General features: G+C 40.9%; 1 long non-coding RNA gene across 1 annotated transcript; it reads left to right on the top strand.

Moving 5' to 3' along the window:
* Window positions 1-380: 380 nt before the first annotated feature.
* On the top strand, window positions 381-1,777 carry LOC116251646 (uncharacterized). Its single transcript, XR_004171724.2, has 3 exons — window positions 381-442; window positions 1,412-1,505; window positions 1,589-1,777. It is a non-coding gene; the product is annotated as an uncharacterized LOC116251646 (long non-coding RNA).
* Window positions 1,778-14,827: the final 13,050 nt, after the last annotated feature.

Here is a 14,827-nt window from a genome sequence, read left to right as displayed (position 1 = left end):
GTGGTTGCTTTCTTATTGTACATCCATCTAATCAAAGTTAAATGATAGCAACCTAACTCCAAGGTTATGCTGAACACATGTTCCTATGTCATTTTTGGTTCCTTATTTGTGTCTGTTTAGCCACTAGTATAACACATGTTTTATACTTGGAAGTTCAGAAACATCTTGATAAATCACGGGTACCCAATGTAAAAGTGGATTCTGCACTAAAATTTTTCTCTTCTGCCTGTTTTTGATCTGAAATTAGGTTGAGGCAATGAACTTGCTTACTCTGTTTTATCCTCAATCCTTTTCCAGAGAAAGTTTTATGTGCCATTCTCACATTTACGTTGAATGATCTGCAGTTCCCGTACCATGAGTTTGTAGATGGCTCAGCAATGTACAGAGTGGGATCATTGTTCTATGCAATTTACTTTATAGTTAGCTTCCCCATGTTCATAAGGTAAGATACTGACAGAAAAAATATTGTGAAGCTTTGAGATTCTACATCATTTATAATTTCTTTTACAAATAGAGTTTTGTTCTTTTCTTTTGCAAGACAACATATGCTTCTAAATTTCAGTTTAAAATGCATATCTTACAAAATAGCACATATGCAACAGATGCACACACACACATTTATCTCGTCATTTGGGATTTTCTGCATCTTTAGAATGAAGAATACATAAAAAGTATGAAAAGCTGTTTAGGAAGCAAACCCTGCTCACCATTATTTTGCAATTACCCTATCTTGGACTACTTTTTGGTCTTCAAAGTTATTTTCTTGCTCCTGAATTTGATTAAAAACATGTAGATGGTCTTGCATGTAGTTTAATGGTTATTGAACTATCCCAATGGATAATGATGCCTAATTGCCAGCAAATTCTAGCTAAAGCAATTTATGAAAAAGGAAAATGTTGCAATCAAATGGGCTAATGAACTTATTTATGAGCAAAATGTTCTTGCTTCTGTGTATATGCATTGTGTATTTTTTTAACTGCTTTTGCTCGTACTGTTGTAAAACTGATTGTGTTTGTAAATGGAAAGTAGAACTGACACGTGCGAATATCTTTTATAAAATAGTGTACCAACAAGTTTCATGATATTGAGAGATTTCATGTGAAAATGAGGAGAATATGATAAGAATTCATTTTGGTGAGGATGTTGCCAAAGCTTCATGAAGTTGAGCATGATGGCATTTTGATCATATTGATTGTTTGTGGAAATTTCTTGAACATGAGATGTTGCAAATTGCAATACAGCTAGAAAACATGCGGATATCACTTTGCTGGTTTCACGAAGATGAGAGCAATATGGTTGTGATGCATATGTACTTCATGAGATGCATTTTTGCTTTGTGCTTCTTATTAGTGATTTGCTTCTGCCCTGAGATTCACTTTACATGCTATTTATAAAATTCCTCCTTTGGAAGGTGATGTTAAAAGCAGGAAAATATGAGCTTGTTCACAAGTTTTTTGGAAAAATGAGAAAAAGAGGACTTGCTCCAAATTCTCACACATATAAAGGTGACGTCATCTTTACTTTTTGGAAATGCATTTCATAGATATTACTCAAGGCTAAAGTATGTGTTCTTCCTTTAACTTCTCAGTTCTTGTGACTGCCTGTTGGAGAGAAGGTAAGATAGACGATGCTGTTGAAGCAGTTTTGGATATGGAACGGAGGGGAGTAGTTGGGTCGGCTAGTGTGGGAATCCTCAGATGATGATTTCAAGGAACAAAGTAATGCAATGTAAGCATCTCAAAAATCATGTTATTGTCATTGTCTCAATCATATCTTTAGAACTACTATGCAATTTTGGAAATCTATTGTTAAAGAATGTGTTCTTTGATATGTATTAAATGGAAACCAGTTTTCAGTTGAGCCACTTAGGTTGGAATTGCCACATTATTTAGCATTCATAAACTTTTTTTGGATTTTTGAATCTTTCTCATTAACCTCACACGGCACTAGCGTAAAGGTTTGTAATTTTGCTTGCTCAATTGTTCTGATTTTTTTTTAGGTGTGATTTTATGTCTTGTAGTTAATAAAAAAATAGGATTCAACTCAGTAAGTAAAGGTTCACTCCATTTTATGGGTGTGTTTCTATTCTCCTTGTATAAATGGCCATTTTTTTGCTATTATTGAATTATTGAGCTTAAAATGCAAGGAAGGATCAATTAGATAGGTGGGGATAGAGTAGATAGATTGTTTGCATTTGACTTTTAAATTTAATTGTTTAATTGATTGTTAATTTCTTTTTTATTTTGTCATCCAATAATTTTCAGATCAATTTTCTACCGAACCAACCTATGTTGTCTTCCATTCACCATCTTCTTTAGAGTAGAATTCCTTCCTCTTGATGATATATTATTTGATGTCAAGATTTTTTTTGTTAAAGTGATAATTTTCAGTTTTGTTTGAAAACATTTTAAAAGTGTCTTCTCACACCATGATGTGGCTTTGCTTTATTCTCAGTACCTCCTTGTGTAGAAGAATAAAATTTCAAGTTTTTGTCGCCAAACAATGGAAGAGGAAAATTGAAAAGATCCATGATATGAGCAGTAAGGAAACGTCCTGTGAAGTTGAGAAAGTCAAGACTAGGAAATGCTATTGACTCTGGTAATCAAGCATTTGCAAGGAAAATATCTTGAGAGAGAAGCCAAAATGCTTTGTAAGATCTTGGAAGATAGCAAAATGAAAGTTGAGAGATGGGCTCGGGGCTTGTGTAGTCGTTCCTCTGGGTCAATAATCAAGAGTACCGGGTAGACATATAGGTGATTTATGTCTATACCGCGAAGGTAACGACTTATGAACCTTTGGCTCGTTGAAAACCTGCAAGGTGAAGCGGGTTGGATACGCGACAAAGCTACACACAACCACCAAAGGGGTGGAGCTTCGTAGTAGCCTTTGGGGTGGTGAGGTATTCCGTCAAAGGTGAAGGTCGGCCTAAAAAAAAAAATCAAAGACAAAAAAATCGAAAGACAAAAGCTGAATGCAAGAGAAAGAAAGAAAAGAAAATAAGAGGAAAAAAAAGCAAAAGGTCTCTGGCAAGAGATTAAAGGCATGAAGGCTGAACTTGCAGGAATTGAATGTGACAATCTTTGGTAGATGTGTGATTCTAGGGTCAATATCTTCTTCTATTTTTGATTACCTAACATGCTAAGGATGATTCATTTATGTTCATATTTTGGAAATTGAAAGGCATCCCTTCTAAAGATTTGACGGCATTGACGCGAAATGAATCCTAATGCTTGTACGGTACTATGTGTAAATGAAGGCCATATTATTTGCCCAACACAAGCACTCATGCTTATTAGTTAAATTGATCGCTTTTGAATTATTTTAAAGTAAAAACTTGACATCTCTAATCATAGGAGGAACTAACCAATCTCCTTTGGTCTTGAAAGTCATTTCATTGCCTATCCCCTTTGGCTTTGAAAGATGTTGGCCATTCCATTACCAAACCATTAGTCCATTCATGGGATAGATGAAACTCCTCAAACCTAGTCAACTCCTGTTGAGTGTGATGAATTTCATTTTCTTTGTCTCAAATATCATTTGGCATAAATTATTAAGGCTGGCCCATTATTCCATCTTAACCGAGTGTCTTCAACATAACCCAGTCTTAGGATTGAGCCTGTCATAGAAAACCTCTTATCTCTTTTCAAAAGGACCAGTCAATTTTGAACTCGATTTTGAACTATGACATTTTTCAAAGGTTCTATTCGTTGAATTTGCATGAGTTTTGGGTTTTATGTCCTCGGGTCCTTCATGGTTTTAGACCCAGGTTAGTAGTCGGATTCTTTCTTCTTGTGTCACGTTAGTTGAATAGATCCTTTAGTTAGCTCTTGCACATGTCCAGGATAGGTTAAGGTCATTGCCTTGATTTGTTTTCAGTAGGATCTTATTTTGATTTAGTTTGATTGTTTAGTTTGTTGAGTTGGGCAATTGCTGGTTTGATTTTATAGTAGTTCAATCTTGCTTATTTTCTGCTTTAATAGTTTCCAACTGGGTTGTTTAGGTGTTTTGTTGTTTTAGTTGCTTGGTTTTCAATTTTCAATGCATTCACTTGTGTCGCAGACCGACTATCCCTCGGCGTCATGCGGGCGAAATACGCCTGAAAATGTCAGCCCGAGAGAACTTGATTCTTTTGGTAAATATAATCTCATCAAGTTCATGGGTTCGTGTGTCACATTCTGATAGAGTCTTTGAATTGCATATCGTACATTGCTTAAGTTTGTAGGTTGGTTGACTGAATATCTTTGACAAGAACTTCGCATCTCACATCTAACTTGGTTATGATAGAATCATGTCTTTGCTGACATGGAAGCCTACATTCTAAAAATGTGCGAAACAATTTTGTTCATTATCCAACTCAGTTAGTGTTTGGTAACATGGAAGCCTACATTTTAAAAATATGCCAAGGTTTGTCTCTGGAGTGCTAGAAAAGTTTTGTTCTTGTTGCCTAATATGTGAGTGTTTTTTGAACCTTAAGGACTGTCCTTTTTATGACCAGAGAACTGTGGTACATGCTATTTAGTTACTTGGAATTATAAGAATCGTGCCTGTTGACGGGTTTTTCTGTACGGGTCCGGATCCGTACCCGATCCGGTTTGTCCTAATTAGGACTACTTATGTCTCTGTAAACCCTAATCTTCGTGTTAATGAAGTTTCTAAGAGTTATGTCTCTGTCAACCCTAATCTTTGTGTTAATGAAGTTTCTAAGAGAGAGTGTCTGGCTGCTAGTGGGCGTCAGACCTCCTCACCCGTGGTTTTTCTTCCCTCGTGTTGAGGGTTTTCCACGTTACCTTGGTGTGCTTTCTTCTACTCTCGTGCATACTTTAATTCTACATGGTATCACAGCCGTGAAGTTCTGACGTTATTGGTTGGTTATTCATTTTGGTTCGTGTTGGAGGAGTCATCGCCCGGCACTGTTCATCATGCACGCACCAGGAGCCTCTCCTGTCACTGTTCATCGCACGTACCAGGAGCCTCTCCCGCGTGCACCTCGGCCTACGCCTGACCCCCGCGTCCAGCGTGCAGCGCTGTTGCACCTCGCCCGACGCCCGCATTTAGCGACGATCCACCCAGCGTCGCTCTGGTAGCGTCGCTCTGCCTCTGCCTCCGTCAGCGTCCATCTCCCGTGAGGTTTCGTCTGAACTGGTTCATTCCTTTTTTTCGTCGTTCCTCCTCTGTTTTTCTGGCAACCAGTTCCCTCAGTTTCGTCCAGTGATCTGCTTCCACTGGATTCTCCCTATCCATTGCTCCCTGCCGCCACCGTCGTTCTCTGCTGCTGCCGTCAGTGATCTGCCACCCGACGCTGTTGCTTCTGCCGCTTCCACCACATCCCGCCGCTCCTGTTGCTCACGCCGCTTCCGCCGTTGATCCACAACACTCTACCCCGTGGCAGCCGCTTCTGATTTGTGATCATGGCTGACTCGTCTTCCTCTTCGCTCAATACCAACCTACCTGATGTTGTGTCTGCGCAGACTGATCATGTACCGGTTCAGGTTACTACCATTCAAATTACCAAGGAGAACTATTCACGATGGTCTGCTGCAATTACTATGGGGATTGCTGGGCGATGACACATTGCCTATGTGAATGGGAGAAAGGTTGAACCTGCGGTAGATAGTATTGCTTGGGATTCATGGTTTCTTGAAGTCAACCAGGTAAAAACCTGGATTGTTAATTGAGTGTCCCTTGATATCCAACCCCTCATTCTTTGCAAGAAGACTGCAAGGGATATGTGGATCATTTTGGAGCAGATGTATGGTCAAAAGAAAAGGAAAGTTCGTGTGTATCAACTTATGAAGGATGTATATTCCTTGCGACAAGGTGTTCTCTCAGTTGCAGACTTTTATGCAGCACTGAAATCGAAGTGGGAGGACCTTGACTATCATTCTGATATTACATGGAGGTGTCCTCATGACCAAATGCAGTATATGACCGACCGATAAATGGGAGAACAGGGTATTCCTTTTCTTATCTGGACTGAATGATGATTTTGAAAATATAAGGAGTCAGATTCTTAACTCTGACGAATCATTTAGTATTGAAGATGTCTATTCCAGAGTTGAAGCAGAAGAACAAAGAAGGATGCTCTCTAGTGGACGAAAGGGGGAAGAACAGTCTGCCTATGTTAGCCGTGCCCTTGTGGGAACTCCTCGTTCTTCCTGAAAGTGTACACATTGCAAAAAGGTTGGGCATACTAGAGATTTTTGTTGGGACCTGCATCCAGAGAAGAAGGATAGTAGAGGGAGGCCTTCTAGTGGAAAGAAGCCTATATCGTCTGCAACAAGTCTGAGTGATGGAAAAGGTTCTATTTCTGCAGAACAGATTCGTGAGCTGCGTGCATATCTGAGCAAGATTGATGTTGGTCAGGCAGATACACAAGATGAGGTGAAGATCAATCAGGCATTGGCCGTTTCAGGGGCAGAAGGTACTTCTTATATGGGTGAATGGATTGTTGACAGTGGTGCCACTCATCACATGACTGGCAACCCCAAGCTTTTCCATGACTACAAGCTATCCTCGGAAAATGAACGTGTGTCCCTTGCCGATGGTTCCTTTACTTCTGTGGCAGGGAAAGGGAGTCTTTCCTTGTTAAATAATTTTTAGTTCATGATGCCTTACATGTTCCCCATCTTCCCTTAAATTTGTTATCTGTTAGTAAGATTACCAAGGACCTGAAGTGTGAACTTATCTTTTCTGAAAAACATTGTATTTTGTAGGACTTGGTGACAAGGAAGAGGATTGGGATTGGTTTGGTGTCTGATGGGTTATATCGGCTTCCCATACGCGTTGCCACAGCTCTCATGTCAGTAGTCAGCAGGACAGAGAAAAAGGAGGAAGAGTGTCGTCAGTTGTTTTTATTTTGGCATGAACGCCTTGGTCATCTCCCATTTGGGATTTTGAAACATTTGTTCCCTGAACTATGTTCTAGTTTAAACATTTCCATGTTATCATGTGATGTGTGTCTGTTTGCGAAGCATGTTAGACCTTCTTATCCAATTTCAAATAGTCGTTCTAATAAAGCTTTCTCCTTGGTTCATTTTGATGTGTGGGGGCCTTCGGGCATTCATTCTCGTGGTGGTTTTCAATACTTTATAACTTTTATAGATGACTATTCAAGATGTACCTTTGTGTATTTGATGAAAGATCGTAGTGAGGTGCCTCATATTATTGAAACTTTCATCCTCCTAGTGGAGAACCAGTATGGGAATTCTATCAAGAAATTTCGGTCTGATAATGCTCGTGAATATATGTGTCTGACAGTTGAAGAATTCTTTAGAAAGAGGGGGGGATTGTGCATGAGACATCCTGTAGTTATACCCCCCCTCAAAATGGGGTTGCTGAGAGGAAAAATCGTCAATTGCTCAATGTCACCCGAGCCATATTGTTCCAAAGAAATCTCCCAAAATACTATTGGGGAGATGCTATCCTTACTAGTGTCTACTTGATTAATCGCATGCCTAGTCGTGTGTTAAAGGGTCGGACTCCCCACTCTATGCTTCCAGGGAGTAGTCAACCTTTTCATCTTCTTCCTCGAGTCTTTGGCTGTGTGTGTTTCATACATAACCACAGCCCAAGTGTGAAAAAACTTGATCCCAAATCTATTCAGGGCATCTTTCTTGGGTATTCTTCCACTCAAAAAGGGTATAAATGTCTAGATCCCACCACTAGTCATCTTCACGTTACCAAAGATGTCACATTCTTGGAACATGTCTCCTATTTTGGTGAGAATCCTCTTTAGGGGGAGAAGTTAATGTCCAAGGAAGAGTATTCTCCCATACAGGAAATTCAGTTTACAGACTTTATGGATTACAGGCGTGAAGAGAGTACTGCTGCCAAGGCACTTGACAAAGGTGAAGAGGCGACGACTACTGATGTACATGAACAGGAGAAGGAGGGAGAGCATCCTATGGTGACAGAAGAAGAGGGTAATCGTATGTTTGGACAGGTGTATTCCAGGAGAAGAGCTTGTACTGACAAGGTGATTAATGATGAGGAGGTCACACCAAATCCCAATCTTACTTCTTCCTTGGATGATCCAAGTCGTGTTCAGAAGCAAGATGTTGGAAGAGAAATTCAGACTGATAAAGAAAAGGAGGATCTTCCCATTGCCTTGAGAAAGGGTGTCAGGTCATGTACCCAGCACCCCATTGGTAACTTCGTATCTTATTCTAGATTGAGCACTGACTATAAATGCTTTGTATCCTCCTTGGCTATGGTTGTGATCCCCAGGAATGCTACAGAAGTCAGGGTGACACTAAGTGGTCTCATGCAATGAAAGAAGAGATGGAAGCCTTAGACAGAAATCAGACATGGGAGGTGGTTGATATTCCTGAAGCAGCCCATTTGGTTGGGTCCAAGTGGGTCTACACTATTAAGTACAAACCAAATGGGAACATTGAGAGGTACAACGCACGATTGGTGGCCAAGGGGTTTAGTCAGAAATATGGGATCGACTACCTAGAGACGTTTGCTCCAGTTGCAAAGATGAAAACTATTAGAGTTATTGTTTCATTGGCGGTGCTGAAGGGTTGGGAGATGTGCCAACTTGATGTGAAAAATTTCTTTCTCAATGGAGATCTCGAAGAGGAGGTGTACATATGCATGCCACCAGGTTTTGAGAAACCTGGAAAATGTTGTAAATAAGAATAAAGCTTTGTATGGGCTAAAACAGTCTCCCAAGCATGGTTTGAATGGCTCAGACTTGTTATGAAGAAACATGACTACAAACAAGGAAATGGAGATCATACACTGTTTATAAAGAGAATAGAGAGTAAAGTTACTCTATTGTTGGTTTATGTTGATGATATGATTGTTACGGGTGATGATAAGGAAGACATAGCAAAATTAAAGGGTTTACTATCTACTGAATTTGATCTAAAAGATCTTGGTAAGCTGAAGTATTTCCTTGGTATTGAAATTGCTAGATCAGGTACAACTCTTGTACTTAATCAAATGAAGTATACCTTGGATCTACTGAAGAAGACAGGAAAACTGGGGTGCAGACCAGCCTCTACTCCTATAGATGCTGGGCATAAACTTGGTAGCAAAGATGGAGAACTGTTGTGTGAAGAAGCTAAGGGGAGATATGAACGTCTAGTTGGCAAACTGATTTATCTCACTCTGACTAGACCTGATATCACCTTTGCGGTAAATGTGATGAGCCAGTTCATGCATGCACCTACAGATGTGCACTTGAAGGCTGTAGATAGAATTCTGTGCTACTTGAAGAAGAATCCCGGGAAGGGACTTCTATATGTGCAACAAAGATCTATTGAAGTTGAAGGGTATTCTGATGCAAACTGGGCAGGCTGTGTTGACACCAGAAGATCTACTTCAGGGTACTGCATCTACTTGGGGGGGAATTTAACTGTTTGGAGAAGCAAGAGGCAAGATGTGTGTTCCCGCTCAAGTGCAGAGGTTGAATATAGGGTTGTGGCTATGGGGGTATCAGAACTGTTATGGCTGAAGATCTTACTGACAGATATTGGAATGGAGATTGAAGGGCCTATGAGGATGTATTGCAATAATAAGTCTGCAATTAACTTGGCTAACAATCCAGTTCTTCATGATTGAACAAAGCATGTGGAGATTGACCGTCATTTCATCAGAGAAAGAATTGATGCTAAGGAATTAACGCTACCATACATGAAGTCTGAAGATCAAACTGTTGATATTCTAACCAAAGCCTTAAGTGTAACTCCATTTGAGAGGAATGTATCCAAGTTGGGCATGTTTGATATGTATGCCCAACTTGAGGGGGAGTGTTGACGGGTTTTTCTGTACGGGTCCGGATCCGTACCCGATCCAGTTTGTCCTAATTAGGACTACTTATGTCTCTGTAAACCCTAATCTTCGTGTTAATGAAGTTTCTAAGAGAGAGAGTGTCTGGCTGCTAGTGGGCGTCAGACCTCCTCACCCGTGGTTTTTCTTCCCTCGTGTTGAGGGTTTTCCACGTTACCTTGGTGTGCTTTCTTCTACTCTCGTGCATACTTTAATTCTATAGTGCCTTTTAAAAATGTCATGCTTCTTCTCTTCTTCGCACCAATCTTTTCTTGTTCTTGGTTAATAATAGCATTTTGTTGTGCTAATTCTCTTTCGTTAGATTTTTCATTTTGTCCCATTGTTGAATGAGGAAAGCAAAACTCCTCGTTTTGGCCTCTTTCTTAGTTGTGGTGTTCGTTGTTTCTCACCTTACCTATTTATTTATTTATTATTTTATTTCTTTTCCAACTGGCTTGTCTGCGGAGGATCTACATGTTCTTGACGTGACAAAGCAAAGACCTAGATGCCACAGGTGATCGTTGAATTAAAGTAATTCCTTATTTTCTGCATATATTCTCATTGGGATGTAGGCCTTTGCTCATGAAAATGGTTGTACTTGTGTTCTAGGGTGGTTGTACAAGGTGCTGGCCCAAGTCCTCGATATGGGCATGTGATGGCTCTAGTTGGACAGCAGTTCTGTTGGCTATTGGTGGAAATGATGGTATCTCTTCTTATAATTTTCTTTGTACATGTTAAATATTTTTGGTGTTGCATTTTGAAATATGCTGGAAATGTTTACGGAGTCGATGCTAATTGTTTTGCTGATTTTCTTTTTTAAAATTCATTAGGAAAGCGTGAGAGCGTCCTTTGGCTAATGTATGGGCTTTAGATACAGCTGCCAAGCCCTACGAATGGAGGAAACTAGAGCCAGAAGGAGAAGGCGCACCTCCATGCATGTAAGTCATTGGTTGCTTTCTTATGAAAAAGCGGTTTTAAGTTCTTAGATTCTTCCTATGTTACTATTAGTAGAGGCTACTCTTAGTCGATGAGTGAATTTCTGATTTCAACATTAAACTTTTGCAGATCATTCCAGAGGCCATCTGTTCAAGATATGGACTTGCTGTGGGTGCCAATTTTGGTAGGGCTTGTCCATATTCTGATGATAATTTGGTATCCAATAGCTTATCAAATCGGGAAGGTGGCCCCATGCAGAAAAATCGTTTTGTTCTGTAAAAGATAAATTCAGTTTTGATTTCCTGAACATGCACTATTTTTCTTGGTGAAGGAAAGCCTATCCTCACATTTGTTATTTTGAAAAGCATTCTTAAACAATCATGGACATCTTTTGTGATTATTTTGAACTTCGGTGCTTCCTAAGAAAGTTTTAACTTTAAAAAGGAAAGCCACATGGAAACGATATCTGGGTTTGTCAAGATGAGAAATACTTCAGGAGGCCTGCAGCTGCATGCTATTCTTGGTTAATAGCATTTTGTTCTGTTAATTCTCAATGGAGAAGAGAGCTTGATTATTTGTGTTGATGGATCTTGATGTATGGGTCTGGGCCTGGACCCGATCAATTGTGTCCTAGTTTGGGCATACTTATACCATTGAAACAATTATAGTATCAGAGATTCAGAGCAACATGGAAAAATTTTTGGTTCTTGTGCAACCCTAATCTTTGGTTCCTTGTGATCTTTGGAAATTTTTTTTTAGGGATGTGAAGTTCCAACCCTGAACTACTTCCTGCTGCTGCCGCCACTGCTCCTATCGTCGCCCGCCACCGCCACCGTCGCCGCCCGGCTGCATCGCTTGAGACCCTTTGCGTCGCCCGTATCTGCCACTGCCCTCTGCTCCTCCGCCGTTGCCATTTATCGTCGCTGCTCCTCTGCCGCTGCCCTTTGCCGCCCATGCCCTAGTTGTGCAGTTGTTCTGCTCCAGCGCCGTTCACCCTTCTTTCCCAGCGCCATTGATCGCTCCAGCATCGTCGGACCAGGCTCCAGTGCCGTCCGACCAGATCCCAGCGTCTCTGCCACCTAACTTGATCCGTGCTATCGGTGACTCTAAGGTGTGTTGTTCTCAAGGGTTGCCGCTGTTGTGTGTCTCTGATAGTCAGCAGTTTGTAGTTGGTGATCATGGCCGACTCGTCTTCCTCCTCCATAGTCCATACCGATCAGCCTGATGTTGGGACCGTGAGAACTGATAATGTACCGATTCAAGTTACCACCATTCGGCTTACCAAGGAGAATTACCTACGATGGTCCACTACAATTACTATGGGGATCGCTGGTCGAGGATGAATTGCCTATGTGAATGGGAGGAAGGTCGAACCTGCTGTGGATAGTATGGCTTGGGATACATGGTTTCTTGAGGACAACCAAGTAAAAACTTGGATTGTTAATTCAGTGTCTTCAGATATTCAACCGCTCATTCTTCGTAAGAAGACTGCGAGGGATATGTGGATTATTTTGAAACAGATGTATGGTCAAAAGAAAAGAAAAGTTCATGTATATCAACTAGTGAAGGACGTGTATGCTCTGCGACAAGGGGATCTCTTGGTCGCAGATTTCTACGCAGCATTAAAATCTAAGTGGAAGGATCTTGACTACCATTCTGATCTTACATGGAGCTCTACTCAAGACCAGATGTAGTATATGGCCAAGGAGTGGGATGAACGATGAGTTTGAAAATATAAGGAGTCAGATTCTTAACTCTGAGGAATCATTCAGTATTGAAGATGTTTATTCTCGTGTTGAAGCTGAAGAGCAGAGGAGACTGATCACAAGTGGGAGAAAGGAGGATCCCATGTCTCACAGTGAACGGTCTGCCTTTGTTAGCCGTGTCTCTATGGGAACTACCCGTTCTTCCCATAAATGTACTCACTGCAAGAAACGTAATCCTAGTGATGGTAAAGTTTCTATTTCTACAGAACAGATTCATGAGTTGCACGCATATTTGAGACAGATTGATGTTGGTCAGGCAAACACGTCAGCTGAGGTGAAGGTCAATCAGGCAATGGCTGTTGCAGGTGAACAAGGTACTTCTTTCATGGGAGAGTGGATTGTTGATAGCGGTGCCACTCATCACATGACTGGCAACCCCAAACTCTTTCATGACTACAAGCTATCATCGAGGAAGGAAAGCATGTCCCTTGCCGATGGCTCCTTTACCTCTGTGGCAGGAAAATGGAGTCTTTCTTTGTTGAACAATTTTTTAGTGCATGGTGCATTGCATGTTCCCCCATCTTCCCTTAAATCTTTTATCTGTTAGCAAGATTACCAAGGAACTCAACTGTGAACTTATATTTTTTGAAAACGTTGTGTTTTGCAGGACTTGGTGACAGGGAAGAAGATTGGGATTGGTTTGGTGTCTGATGGGTTATATCGGCTTCCTATACGCGTTGCCACAGCCCATATGTCAGTAGTCAGCAGGACAGAGAAGAAGAAGGAAGAGTGTCGTCAGTTATTTTTATATTGGCATGAACGCCTTGGTCATCTCCCCTTTGGGATTTTGAAACAATTGTTCCCTGAATTATGTTTCAGTTTAAACATTTCCATGTGATCTTGTAATGCGTGTCAGTTTGCGAAGCATGTTAGAGCTTCATATCCAATTTCAAATAGTCATGCTAATAAAGCTTTCTCCTTGATTCATTCTGATTTGTGGGGGCCTTCAGACATTCATTATCGTGGTGGTTTTCAGTACTTTATGACTTTCATAGATGACTATTCCAGATGTACTTTTGTTTATCTGTTGAAAGACCATGGCGAAGTGCCTCATATTATAGAAACCTTCATCCTCCTAGTGGAAAACCAGTATGGTGAGTCTGTCATGACATTTCGGTCTGATAATGCTCGTGAGTATATGTGTCTCACTGTCGAGGAATTCCTTCGAAAGAGGGGGATTGTTCATGAGACATCATGTAGTTATACTCCTCAAAATGGAGTTGTTGAGAGAAAAAACCATCAGTTACTAAATGTCACTAGAGCTTTACTGTTCCAAAGGAATCTTTCAAAATATTATTGGGGAGATGCAGTCATTACTAGTGCCCATTTGATTAATCGCATGCCTAATCGAGTGCTAAATGGTCGTACACCCTACTCAATGCTTCCAGAGAGTAGCCAACCTTTTCACCTCCCTCCTCGGGTCTTTGGATGTGTGTGTTTCATTCATAATCACTGCCCGAATGTAAAAAAACTTGACCCCAAATCAATTAAGGGAATATTTCTTGGGTATTCTCCTACTCAAAAGGGGTATAAATGTCTAGATCCCCCACTGGTCGTGTTCACATTACCAAGGATGTCACATTCTTGGAACATGTCTCGTATTTTGGTGAGAATTCTCTTTAGGGGGAGAAGTCAATGTCTAAGGAAGAGTATTCTCCAAGTCAGGACATTCAGTTTATAGATTTTCTGGATTACAGGCATGAAGAGAATACATCTATCGATGTGCTTGGAAAAGAAGAAGATGGGACGTCCATTGAAGTACATGAACAGGGAAAGGAGAGAGAGTGTCCTATGGAGACAAAGGAAGAATGCAATCGTCTGTTTGGGCAGGTGTATTCTAGGAGGAGAGTTTGTACTGACAAGGTGATTGATAGTGAGAAGCCCACTCTGAATCCCAATCCTACTTCTTCCTTAGATGACCCAAGTCATGCTCAGAAGCAACCTGTTGAGAGAGAAAGTCAGACAGAAAGTGAAAAGGACGATCTTCCCATTGCCCTGAGAAAGGGTGTCAGGTCATGTACCCAACACCCTATTGGTAACTTTGTATATTATTCTAGATTAAGCACTGACTACAAATGTTTTGTATCCTCCTTGTCTATGGCTGTGATTCCCAGGACTGTTACAGAGGCTCAGAGTGACCCCAGGTGGACTCATGCTATGCAAGAAGAGATGGAGGCCTTGGACAGAAATCTGGTAGAGATTCCTGAAGCAGCTCATTTGGTGGGGTCAAAGTGGGTCTACATCATTAAGTACAAATCAGATGGGAACATTGAGAGGTACAAAGCACGTCTGGTGGCCAAGGGGTTCAGTCAGAAATATGAGATCGACTACTTAGAGACGTTTGCCCC

This window comes from Nymphaea colorata, chromosome 3, assembly GCF_008831285.2.
Source record: "Nymphaea colorata isolate Beijing-Zhang1983 chromosome 3, ASM883128v2, whole genome shotgun sequence".
NCBI lineage: Eukaryota > Viridiplantae > Streptophyta > Magnoliopsida > Nymphaeales > Nymphaeaceae > Nymphaea > Nymphaea colorata.
Note: the sequence above shows the minus strand (reverse complement) of the source record. Positions and strands in the feature narration are given on the sequence as shown.